Genomic DNA, 13,685 nt, shown 5'->3' on the forward strand with positions numbered 1-13,685 from the left:
GCATATATACACATAAATATGCATATATACATGTATATGTGTATACATACAAAGAAATACATATATTTAAATATATACATATTGTAAGAAATGTATTTGCTACACACTCAATATCCCCCCTGCCGTAGAAAATGAATTCACCAAACAAAAGCCATACCTTTAGAGTAAAAATTTATTCAAAATAACAGCAATCAAAGTTCTTCGCTTCTGGTATAGTTCTTTTGCAAAACGGTTGCCGATTTGCTTCAATAGGCATGGATCCTTTAGTTCGAATTCCTATTGTTTGAGTGTTTGTTCGTTGTTTCTTTGGAAGGATCCAAGAAGATCATTGAGAACACGGCGAGAATGATGCCCCCTAAAATCAGACATAATGTGAGTCCCTTGCGACTAAAGAAGAAATGCGATAAGATCCAATATTTGGATCATAACATGCCGAGCAATTGTATAACGTCCTCTGTGATTTGAATAAGTTCATCAAAATAAGTTGTGTCTACTTGTAGAGATGTGTCCTTCGTTCACTGACTGTTTGGTGTTCATGAAGGAATTGTCCTTACTTCCTAGAGAAAGAACTGCTGTGGTTTGAGGCCATCCCGTTCCGTGGTTTTTCTTAGGCTGAAAAATAAACGCATGAATACAAACAAAAAGCGCCAAGTCAAATCATCTGACACAATCTAAATTTAAACCAATCACAGACCGGCCACTAGAGCTGTATAGCTGACATAAAAGAAAGATAGCGGTTGTATATGGAATTTCTTACACACTGCCAAGGAGGAGGGGAAAAGTGATGGATAATCATTACTTTTTTCCCAATACAAATTAATTAATAAACGGTTGGAAAACGACGAATAGCAAGTTTATCCAATAAACATAAATCTGAACTTAGACAATTTTATAATTTCAATATTGTTTAATTCAGTTAAATTTCTTAACTTTATTATGTTGTTCTGTTAACAATGAAAAACTGAGATTCAATAATTATAACTAAATTCAACTAAACTTTCTTAATATTACACTGCCAAGGAGGAGAGGAAAAGGTAATGAATAATCGGTACATTTTCCCAATACAAGTTAATTACAACTTTAATTCAATTAAACTTTTCTTTAATATTATATGTATGACACTTTCTGTGGTCAATTTTCAATAAACTTCAAAATACTCATGCAATTATACATTAGCTAATTTCCACTATATGGAAGGACATGAGGAGCTTCATCCCTACAACTAGAACAAAGCCACTCCCCTAAGGTATATTGCTGATTAACTCCTATGCAGCTGAAATGGTTCCAGCTGTCACAGGAATCGCAGCACACAATTGGCGATGTTCCATCATAAGCACCTATCCTTAAGAACAACCACGGAACGAACATTATTGTCACTTCCAGTAACTAATTTGATTATTTTACAAAAATTCCAAAATTGTCTGATTTTGTTGGGAGTCTTAATAAGTACTATCTCTACAGCAGATAACTTGGTGGCACAATTGCTCCCGATTTTGGCATCGACTTCTCTTAATGACAAGAAATAATCATTATGTCAGAAGGATTGAATTTTTCTACAAATTCATTCCCTATTTCGAGGGAATGTTATAAGGCAATCCTATTTGGAGGGTCAGGACATAATTCAGCATCATAATTATTAATAAGCAAACGAGATTGATATCCTATTTGGAAAAATGATTCGGAGTGAAAATAATGAAGTCGTTGTCGGCAGAAGCAATATAATTGAGGAGCCTGTATTTTATTGCCTTTTGCACATCAGAAAGTGCTTTCAGAAATTAAAAATAATCCAACTTTCTTCTGCCCAACCGTTTCCTAAAATATTGTTTGACATTTTTAATTAATCTATCCCAGGCTGCCCACTGACAGGCAGACTAAAGGTGAATTTTTCGATGGACGATGTGTATGGATTAAATTGTTCCTTCAACTCGTCTGATTCAAGCACGTTCGATAACAATATGCGGACGCAACAAAAGATTTCGCGTTATTGGAATATCCGTGCGTAGGGATACCAAATTAATTGGTAACAAAGGCAAGTATAAAAGAGCGGGTGCTCATATCCGGCAAAATTTCCAAGTGAATTCAACGTAACCTTATGCATGTAAAGAGTAATCTACCCCTCCAAGTTTTATAGAATATTAACCGGTGAAATCAGCACCGACTTGTTTAAATGAGCGAAGAAAATTCGCTCATACAAGCAGCAGGAACACCTGACCCTGCAGGTTCCTTACAAGGCAGAACATTTATTTTTTTTACATACGGAGCAAATGCGCACGAAGGCATTTATGACTTGTCTCCTCTGAGGGGCCAAAATCCCAGAAAGACATAACTTACTGAGGGTTAAATTAATCCCCCATGTGGCAACAGTTAAGTTGAGCTTCCTTAATGACCATTTTTGTTAAATAATGATATTTTCCAACAAAAGAAGAAACTTGACCCCTAAGGGCAGAATATCAGCATTCTGTATCGTACTTCTGGTTCTAATTAACCCGACTTTATCAAGGAATAACTCTACGATAGTTACGCTAGGGGGAGGTACTTTCGTGAATAGTTGTTTCAAGTAACCTAGTTCATGATAGAAGGTCTCCATTTTCATATTTGCAAATAGCAACAATTTGGCCCTATAAAAATTGTCAACACTACAATGACGTAACAAATCATAACATTTTAACACTTTTTTCCAAGACGCTGATTGCCTTAGATAGAGAGCAAGATATTTTCAGAAGGACATGTTTCCTGAGAGTACACACATGATACACTTTCTTTATTAGTTTCGTTTATACAAGGTAGGGTGAGATTGGCCAATCAATGTAACCTCTATTGAGCCATTCCGGGCCAGACATCCAGAAATTGAATAAATAGGAAACTTTAGAAGTATTGATACCTCAACTTAGAAGATCTGCTGGATTTTCCGACGAACACACATTTTTAAATTTCGGTAGAACGCCTAATTTAATATTAATATCTTCTGAATTCTTTTGATCTCTGCGATCCTGTTTTCAATGAATATATTTTACTTCGATCCTTTACCGTTCAGGATCTACGAGAGGACAACTTGGGAAACAGACATCAGGAAAAAATATCAATGTTAAGGGGTCCTAAAGCACTCAAAACTTGAGGGGCTACCTTAAGGACTAAAAACATAGCAATTAATTCCAAAGTGAGTTCCCTTTAATTGGGGCCACTCTGGTCTTTGCGACCAACAGAGAACAATCCGCTCCCTGTGTCGCATACAGCTTGAATCTGTACGCATTTTTCGACGGGTAACATAAACATCAATTCTGACAATACCCGCCTGGGAAATTTAAACTTTCCCAAGTCATTTAGACCCTTGGCATGGGTTTGCCACAGCTTATTGAGCTCTTCCGGAATTAACTCATCCCACGGCAACTTGCTTTTCCAGACGAGCTGACAATGATCTTCCTCTGTATTGTGACGGGGAGAAGCATAGATAAAGGGTCATACACTTCTGATATTTGCGAAAGAATCCCCAGTTTGGTATTGACCTCAGGGCCCACTAAAATTGGTGAAAGTTTAAACGTGTCCCGAATAGGATCATATAGGTATCCCAATGCATTTTAAAAGGCTGGGAAGGGAGAAGAAATAGTTTCATCCTCCAACATTTTATCTTGTATCTTAGATCAGTTCGAATTGCAGGTTCATAAATCGAAGCCGCCCTCTAACAATCCGCTACGAACATTGTTATAAATATCAAGTAGGGACTCTCTGTCACAACTACGGGTGACAAGATTATCCACATAAAAATTGTTGGAAATAGCATGCGATGCTGCATGTTTTGCATATTTTTCCGCATATAATTTCAAAATGAAGTTCAGAATGAAGGGGCTTTCATTGAACCCAAATATAATTGTTTTGTAACTATAGGTACATAATTTGTGACCGTTTTTAAGAAAAAAAACAAATCCTGTTTTTATCCTTTCCCGATTTAAGGTGAATTTGTAAAAAGGCCTTCCTTAAATTACCTAGAAGGATATATTCGTTTTTCCTGAATCCCGGCAATGAATCAAATAATTTAGCAGATAGTTCACGCCCATGTAGGCAGCGTCATGAATTGACATCCCCTCTCGATGTTTCAGAGAGCAGTTAAATACGATACGGAATAAAGATTTTCGGTTCTGGTATAGTCCTTTTCAAAATGGTGGCCCGATTCACATCCATACGCATGGAGCCTTTAGTTAGAGTTCCTATTGTTGGAATATTAGTTCGTTGTTCCTTTGGAAGGATCAATGAAAATCATGGAGAACACGGCGGGAATGATGGCGCCTATAAGCAGGCATAATGTTAGACCCTTGGAACTCAAGAAGAAATTACATAAAATCCAATATTTTGATAAAAAACATGCCGAACAGTTGTAGAATGCCCCCTTGATTTCAACAGGTTCAGTAAAATAAGTTGTCTCTACTTGTAGATATGTGTCCTTCGTTCACCGACACTTTGGTGTCCAAGAAAGAATTGTCCTAGCTCCCTAGAGAAGGAAGCGTTGTGGTTTGAGTCCATCCCGTTCCATGGTGTTTTCTTAGACTGAAAAATACACGCATGAGTATAAAAAAGGAATCAAGTCAAATCACCTGACTTCTTCAAATTAAAACCAATCACGGACCGGCTAATAGAGCTGTATGGACGGCCTAAAATAAAGATGGCGCTTGTATAAGGATTTTCTAAATATATATATATATATATATATATATATATACATATATACATACAGGCATATATATACAAACATATATATATATATATATATATATATATAATATAATACATAGGCAATTTTTAGCAGTTCCTGCGTAAATATGGCAGCAGTACTCGACACTTTGATGTACTTAGCTTTTATATAGATAGAGAATTGTATCAGATATCTACTGGAGCAATAGAAGGATCCCGCCATTTTTCCAGCAACATTGGGAAGAGATTGATGTATGTGTTCCATTTTAGATCAGGAGTAATGGTCACTCTCAGAAGTTTGTTTCTCCCCAAGACGAGAGCCATCCATTTCAATTGATGCCAGGTGGGGATCATGGCGTTGATGATGTAAAGATAGAAGCTTGGTTTTAGATGCATTAAAAGTAACCAGTCACCTCCTCCCCCATTGTCCCACGCGCTCAAGTTCAGAGGAGAGAGAATCAGAGAAAACTTTGTCATTTACGGCGTTTGATGTGTTACCATAGATGGTCGTGTCATCAGCATAGATGTCAAGGAATAATTTAAGTATGTGCTATGGGAGATCATTGATGTAGATCAGGAAGAGAGTTGAGCCGAGGATGGCCCATGTAGGGACACCGGCATAAATACTGCGGGCCTCTGATTTCTCCTCATCAACCACTACTCTTATGAGCCTATCAGAGAGAAATGATTTAATGATTGAGAAAGCATTTCCAGTTATACCGTAGCTGGAAATCTTATGGAGTAGGCCTTTATGCCATATCTTATCGAAGTCCTTTTATACGTCAACATCAATTGCCCTAGAAAGGAAGCCTTTGTTGAGAGTTTCACTAATCATATGAGATATAACCGTTAGCACATCTGCCGTAGATCTAGCAGAACGGAAACTATATTGCATGCCACTATGAATGTGATTTCTGCTGACGTGGTTGACTATTTCTTTATTTAATATAAATTCCAGCAAGTTACTCAGGACACACAGGAACTTATTGTTCTGTACTCAGAGGGAGATGACCTGACACCTGAATACTTAATACAGGGCATGCCGATGAGGTTTTCCAGGGTGTTGGGAAGCAATTCTTCTTCAGAAACGCTTAAACAGTTTTGATGTTTTCTTTTCGTTTTCATTTGACATATTGGTCTTGTTCGTGCTTTTTTTCGTGTTGTTTCCATATAGGAAAATGCTTCCTGACAAAAGTAATTTACTGCGATCTATTTAATACAGCCGTTTATTACAAAGTAGATCATTTTCTTGCTGTTCTTTTGTACGAAATTACTAAAAAAATGGAGGTGACGTATGATTTCTCGATTATTCCTCTTAGTTTACTACTCCTTTTCCTTGTTCGTCTTCTACTTTTACTTCTCCCTTGTCTACTTATTTTCTTTCTCAGCTTGGACCTGAATGTCTAAACGAGAACAATGTTTGATGCGCAAATCGCGGTTATTCCTTTTCTACAAGTGGTCCGCAAGTAAACAAAAAAAAAACACACACAGAATACTAATTGAAAGCTTCTCACTATTATTGGTAGCAGTAATGTTATTATCATTATTGTTATTGTTTATTTATTTAGGGAGTAAACTTACTTCTGTTACCCGAGGAAGTCTCCAAGGTGTATTCACCGGTAGGTAACTTGAATGCTAGTTGTTTCCGATTCCGAAACACACAGGAAAGCTCGGCAGCTTGGACCTGAATGTCTAAACGAGAACAATGTTTGATGCGCAAATCGCGGTTATTCCTTTTCTACAAGTGGTCCGCAAGTAAACAAAAAAAAACACACACACAGCATACTAATTGATAGCTTCCAGGGAAATGGAACTAGCGCGCGCCCCACTCTCTGTTTTTTCCCCATCTAGAATAGTGGCAAAATTACATGTAGAGGGAGCCATATAACAAAAAAGAAAAGATGGATTACATTAAAGTTATGCAGATTCGTGAGTTGGGCTACGAAAATGGCAAGCCCCGTCTTCAGTGTACAGAGAAAGACTTTGAGAGACCAGCTCTGGAAGAGCTAAGCCATAGGTTTGCCGTTACATCTTGATAAAAAAATTACTTTAAATTAAAACAAAACATGGAATAAAATACTCTAGAAAATAAATACTACGATTTATCAATCCTCATCTCAAAAAATCATAACAATATTTTCTTTGTTTTTATTCAAACATTAAATTATTTGGCTATATTATATTTTCTCGCTCACCCGAATTCCGAATTTGTCCCCGTGTGTCGCCATTAACTGATTGCCTTTCTCGTACGAAACGGTCACAATTAAAACACACAAAAAAGTCATATAATATATATTTTTTAATTAACATTTATTACAATTTTCTAGTATTATATATATACCATTTTCTAGTATTTTATATATAGGGAAGCTGCTCTTTACGATCGCTCTCTCCTGTAAGAAAATAACCCAAATAAACTGCTCAGCTTAATAGTATAGTTATAAATCCCATACACAATAAATAAAAACTCCAGTCGTCAGTTCTCGTTTATAAAACTTATCAAATAACATTTATAACTACAACGTTCTGTTATTACTCAGTGAAATCAGATTCTAAATACATTTTCCACAACGCAAATATGTACAGTTAAATGTTACAATAAGTTTTTAAATAAGAAGAAAAATGAACCTCTATCCGCGACGAACAATGTCCTCTCCCCCTCCTTCTCTGTCCCTCTCTCCATCTCTCTCAGTCTCTCTCTCTCTCTCGCACACACTCTCTGTCTTGCGTGGAAGGCGTGTCAACAGCAACGCCAAACTCTGCAAAAAATCGCTTGTCCCAGTGTTTATTCATCGGATACCACGAATCAGTAACCAATACGTAATGTATGTTCCTCATTGATTGGTCACTTACATTTCGCAATCATGCTGACGTTCCCACGCCTAGCCAATTCCGGTCCTTGACCTGGGAGATCATCCCAACTTTCCGCGAATAGTAAAACGATAATCATTTCTATTCTCCCGAATAACATGGTTTGATTAGAAAAACTATATTACTACCAAAATATTATTATAAATTTCAAATCTGCTCAGTAAAAACTATTTTTCTTGCTTTGATTTGAGTCATGAACAAAACAAATGGAGTCAGCAAATCAGTTGAGAATTTCTTGGGATTGTTCACATAACAAAATATCTAACCCAGCTTTATTATAACGTTTATTACTGTAAATTCTTACCACCATTGTGGTTGTGGAACACTACTGTATGATCTTTCGTTGTGAATAGCTATACACTTTTAATTTACGGAGGTATATCTAGTTCAGTCGTAAAAAATCTTTAAATATTTTTAACATACGACCTTTTGTATTTATTATTAATTTCTATTCATCTTAAATATTCTAAGTGTATACTTTCAATGTTTAAAAAAAGACTTGGGTGATATCAAGTACAACAGAAGCAAAACTAACTTTATACTAGCCGCATACATTACAGTTTGTTCTATCGATATTTATAAGAATTAAATTAAACCAAAGGTTTAAATGAATCTACGCATGCACAAAAGGAATAGAAACATAAGAATGTTGTTCAGATGAGAGCGGGTGATTCGTATTGCTTGGTTTATCTGTTAGGCACAGTAGAAATCACCCCTATTTAACAGAAACCTCCCGTATTCGACAAGATATAATGGTGGTTTCATCGACCGGAAGTTGTGAAAACAACATTCAAAATAAAAATAACTAATCCACAACATTCCAAGAGATATCACTGCAGTTTTTTGTAAGCAATTTTTTTAAGGCAATTTTTTTAAGCAATTAGTAATTAGTAGTATGCGAAACACTTACAAATGAGCAAAAAAAAACTTATTTTATTCATGGTATGTAAAACATATACATGGGGCACCGGTACTTTTTGACGACGCTATCATTTAGTCCGATAACACGCGCTGCAGAAGGGATAAATCTGATTCAATTAAATAGAGAAATTCTTAAATATTTCACGATGTCTGAAACAATTTCCTCTCTTTCAGCAGATTCATTTCCAATAAGGGAATATTGATCGAGCAATATTGGTTAATATATTATTGAAGTGTTTTACCGATATCATTGCGCGTAGTGTGGATATGAACGATTAAATATTCATATTTAAATAAGCATAACATCCACTCTATTTGTATACATCTTCAATGATTTTCAAGATGATGCATCTTGCAAATAATGACGTTGATTTTTATATATTAATTCTTTTTATTCATCATCAATACAAGTACACTGAACATTCATACTAATGTTAACATTTTTAATGAGAATAAACTTTTATAATATGCTATTTTTTAATAATTTCTAAATGTGTTTTTTTATTATTACATTTTCACCCCAAACAAGGAACATTGCCACTTTGGTGTAGGGGGATACTATCAGGGGCAACAACTACTGGGGTACTATGTAGGGATTTGGGCCGCAAGCTGTCGGTTCACGTTGCACTTGAACTTCTGCACGTCAGTACAGTTGAGGATGCAGGGACCTGGAATAGAATTCCAAAGACTAGCGGTTCATGGGACGAAACTACCGGAGTAGAAAGATCTTTTACATCTAGAGATCTCTAGAGTGTGGGGATGGGATTTTTCAGCCTGTCGGGTCTGTCGAGGATGTTCACGTCGTGGGAGCACAAGTGCTTGCAGTTTGTCAGAGCATTCTCAATTAAAATACTTGTAGAACAAGTAGAGGGATGCAACGTTTCGTCGATGGGACAGAGGCTGAAGCTTAGATGCCAGTTCAGGGCCTTTAGATTTGCGACTCTCTTTTGAACCATGTCAAGGTTCGATATACTAGTAGCAGATGCACCAGCCCAAATATGACAACAATACTCCATACATGGGCGAATGTTTGCCTTATAGAGGTACAGGATACTTTCGGGTGTTAGTAAATTTTTAGCGACCCTGGCAAAGCCCTCGGTGTAATTGTTCCAACTCATGTTTCCTGTGAACGTTAGGCCAAGGAGCTTGAAAGACGTACTCTCAGATAAAAGTCGTTGGCCATTCCTATAGGTGGTAGAGAAGATTTCTTGTAATTATTGAATGAAACTATTTTAGTCTTGGCGGCATTGAACGTGACCATCCATTTTTGTCCCAATTCCACTACAGATTGGAGGTCATGCTCTAGTGTTTTTTTCCCATTTCTTTAGATATGTGTTCATTTGTTTTCCTCTCGTGACTGTTATAGAGTGTTGTGTTATCAGCATATATACCTATCTCAGAGGAAATTTTGTCGGGGAGGTAATTTATGAATGTAAGACTAGTCATATAGTAGCATCCGTAAGTAAGTAGTATTTTACATATGAGTGCCAACATAAAAGTAAGCATAATACAAGCCGTCTATTAATAAGTAATTAATATTAGGCAGTTGATGTAGATGTGTCGTTTTGATCTTGTTTTAAAACTCATGTGCTGTTATATTTTTGTTGTTTTTTTTTACATTTTCACCCCAAACAAGGCGAATTTACTACTGGAGTAGAAATATCTTTTACATCTAGGGATCTCTACTCTCTGGGGTGGGATTTAGCTGCCTGTCGGGTTTGTCGAGGGTGTCTACGTCGTGGGGGCACAAGTGTCTGCAGTTCGTCAGAGCATTCACCATTTAAATACTTGTAGAACAGGCAGAGGGATGCAAGGTTTCGTCGATGGGATAGAGGCTGAAGCTAAGATGCCAGTCCAGGGCCTATCAGATTGGCGACTCTTTTTTTAATCGTCTAGGAGCGAGAGACTAGCAGCAGATGCACCAGCCCAAATGTGACAACAATAATCTATACATGGGCGAATGGTGGCCTTATAGAGGTACAGGATACTTTCAGGTGTCAGTAGTTTTCTAGCACGGTAGAAAGAGCCTACCTTTTTCTCAGCGGCCCTGGGAATGTTTTCAATATAATTGTTCCAACTCATGCTTCCTGTGAATGTTAGGCCAAGCAGTTTGAAAGATGTACTTTCATACAGGGAGTCACCGGTCATTGCTATTGGTGGCAGATAAGGTTTCTTGTAATTATTGAAGGAAACCAGTTTAGTCTTGGCAGCATTAAATGTGACCATCCATTTATGTCCCCATTCCACTACAGATTGGAGGTCATCCTCTAGTGTGTTTGCCATTTCTTTAGATATGTGTTCATTTGTTTTCCTGTCATGCCTTTTATAGAGTTTTCCTGTCGTGCCTGTATAGAGTGTTAAAATATCTACGTGTTTCAACATATTCTTCAAGTACTGCGCGGTTACATTCATGCAAGAATGAGTAAGTTCATCGTGCAGCTTGTGATATAAAACAACGTGACTGAGTGATAAAGATTGCAATATATAAAACAGCTTTTAAAAATGTAATGAATTGTGTAACAGATAGCGATACTCTTTCATGCATTAATCTAGAAAAATATGGAATCCATGTAGGAGTACATTAAACATAAATATAGAATGAATATGAAGCCGAAATTATGAAAAGCGTGACGAATATGACTATTTTAAGATAATTTGTTTTGTTAGTTATTCCTGATATTAAGAATTTTTGCTTGGAAATCATCTCGAGAGCAATTGCACTGAACTGAGCACAATAATTTATCAGCGATTGTAATTATATTATGTGTACAAGCGTGTATTTGCAAACAAAATAAAAGTAATGGCTACAAAGCATATTTGACGTCATGTGCATGTAGTAAAATGGGAAGTAGGACAAAGAAAAGCTAACATACGTATTTTTCCTTAATGCACCTGTTTTACTATGGATTATCTCCTCTTTGATATCCAATCTATAAAAGTTATTCCCGCTTGTAAAGGAGACGGTTAGTAAGAGTTTTAGTTGAATAAAAAATTACTAGACGGAACCGTTTGTCCTATTTTCATTACAATTTCTTTAATTAAGAATGGAACAATTGCTGCGACTGGAGTGATTTACAACCGATCCAGAAAGCGATTCAGCCGACAAGTTCTGGAAACATTGACGTTATACATTTAAAGATTCTATCGAGGTACTAAATTCAGAAATCCAGGGGCGTCCCATCAATAAGCGTGCGCTCCCAACCAACAACCTGTCTCACACAGTAAACAAAATTATCTCGCATTGCGTTTCCTACGAAGAAGCAATCGACGCTACATACATAAAACCCCAAGAAGAGATATTTTCTAGACACCTACAGTCCGTCAAGGTTCAGGGGAAACATAAGCCCCTTTTCTGAAGAGACTTCGGACACTGGGCAAAGAGTGCAACTTCTGCTCAATGACGATATTAGAGGCCCAAGAGCAACGCATTATATAACGCACTATGAATTTTTATTACATGTTCACCCCAAACAAGGCGCAGTACCATTTTGTTTGTAAATGGCTTCTCTCATGGATATAAGTTGCAAGGATACTATGTAGGGAGTAGAGTAGCAAGCTGTCTGTTCGAATTACTCTGAAACTTAGGCATGTTCTTACAATTTTGGAAACCGGAGAGTAGATGGAATTCCAAAATCTAGCAATTCTGAGGAAAAAATTATTACAGTTGAAGGTTTTATTTACATCTAGGGATCTTTACTGTGTAGGAGCGGGACTTTGCTGCTTGTTGGATCTGTTGGATGCATATACGTTGGGGTACACAGTCTAGTAGTTCATCGGATAATCCACCATTAAAATACTTGTAAAACAGGCAGAGTGATGCATGATATTGAGGAAAGGGGCAGAAGTTGAATGTTACATGACAGTTCAGGACCTATCAGATAAGCGATACACTTTTTAACTTTGTCCAGGAGTAAGAGACTAGAGGCAGATGCGCCATCAAATATGTGAAAAGAATACTTCATACATGGGCGATTCGTGATCTTGTGGAGGCACAGGATACTTTCAGGCGTAAGTAATTTTCTAGCATAGCAGAGACACAGCAGAGTTACTTACCTTCTTTGCAGCAGCTCTGGTCATGCTCCTGATCTCTGGGCATTAAGCCAAGGAGTTTGATAGTAGTACTTTCGTGTGATGCATCTTTACTCAGAGGTATTCGGTGTAGAGAAGGTTTCTTGTAATTATTGAAGGAAACAAGCTTAGTCTTAGCAGTATCGAATGTGAATATCCATTTATGTCCCCCATTCAACCACATATTGGAGGTCTTCCTCAAGTATTTCTGCCACTGGCTTAGATATGGGTTCATTCGTTCTCGCTCCGTGTCTGTTTTAAGGTGTGGTTTCATCAGTAAATATACCCATCTCAGACATTATTTTATCAGGGAGGTCATTTATGTATATTAGGAATAATAAAGATCTAAGGGTCGACCCCTGAGATACACCCGCATTTATATCATAGAGTTTAGATCTATGACAGTCGAGGACCGCCTGGATTCTCCTCTTATTAAAGTAAGATTTAATTATGTTAAGTCTTTGTTAATTGATATATTATGATCTAATTTTCCTGAAGAAAACCATCGTGGCAAACCTGTCAAAGCCTTAGATATAATAATGGCTACTGCTATACCCTCCTCTAATTTGCCCAGCATATGGTATATATGTTCAGAGATTACAGTTAGGATATTTGTTGTAGAACGGGCTTGCCTAAATCCATATTATTGGTCGGTAAGAAGTTTAGCAACTCTAATATGATGAACTAAAGTTTGCTAATTAACGACTAAAATAGTTTGGTTAACAGAGGGAGTAGGCCAATCAGGCGATAATTTAATTGATCAGTTCTTCAGCCAGAATCCCCGTAAACTGGCACCACCGAAGCAATTTCCAGCAGTCATGAAAGAAAGACGCCATAAGGCATTTGTTGTAAAGTTTCAATAGTATTGGAACAATACTAGCAGAGCATTTTTTTAATAGTACACTCGGTATTATATCGGTTCCACATGTTTTACAAGTGTCTAGTTTTTTTATGATACCATGCAGCTGAGAAGGGATTATTTTTATATCATCTTGTGTAGTGTCAGTCCGTAAAGGGAAATCAAGGAGGGGTTGTTTTCTTTTGGTCCAATGTAGAAATTGAACCAAACATATAGGCAAGCTTGTAAACCTTCTCGTTTTTCGTGCAAACTAACCCATGAAATATGAATTATGAAGGAATTG

Source organism: Euprymna scolopes, chromosome 10 (genome assembly GCF_053919585.1).
Source record: "Euprymna scolopes isolate OS-2025 chromosome 10, ASM5391958v1, whole genome shotgun sequence".
Lineage (NCBI taxonomy): Eukaryota > Metazoa > Mollusca > Cephalopoda > Sepiida > Sepiolidae > Euprymna > Euprymna scolopes.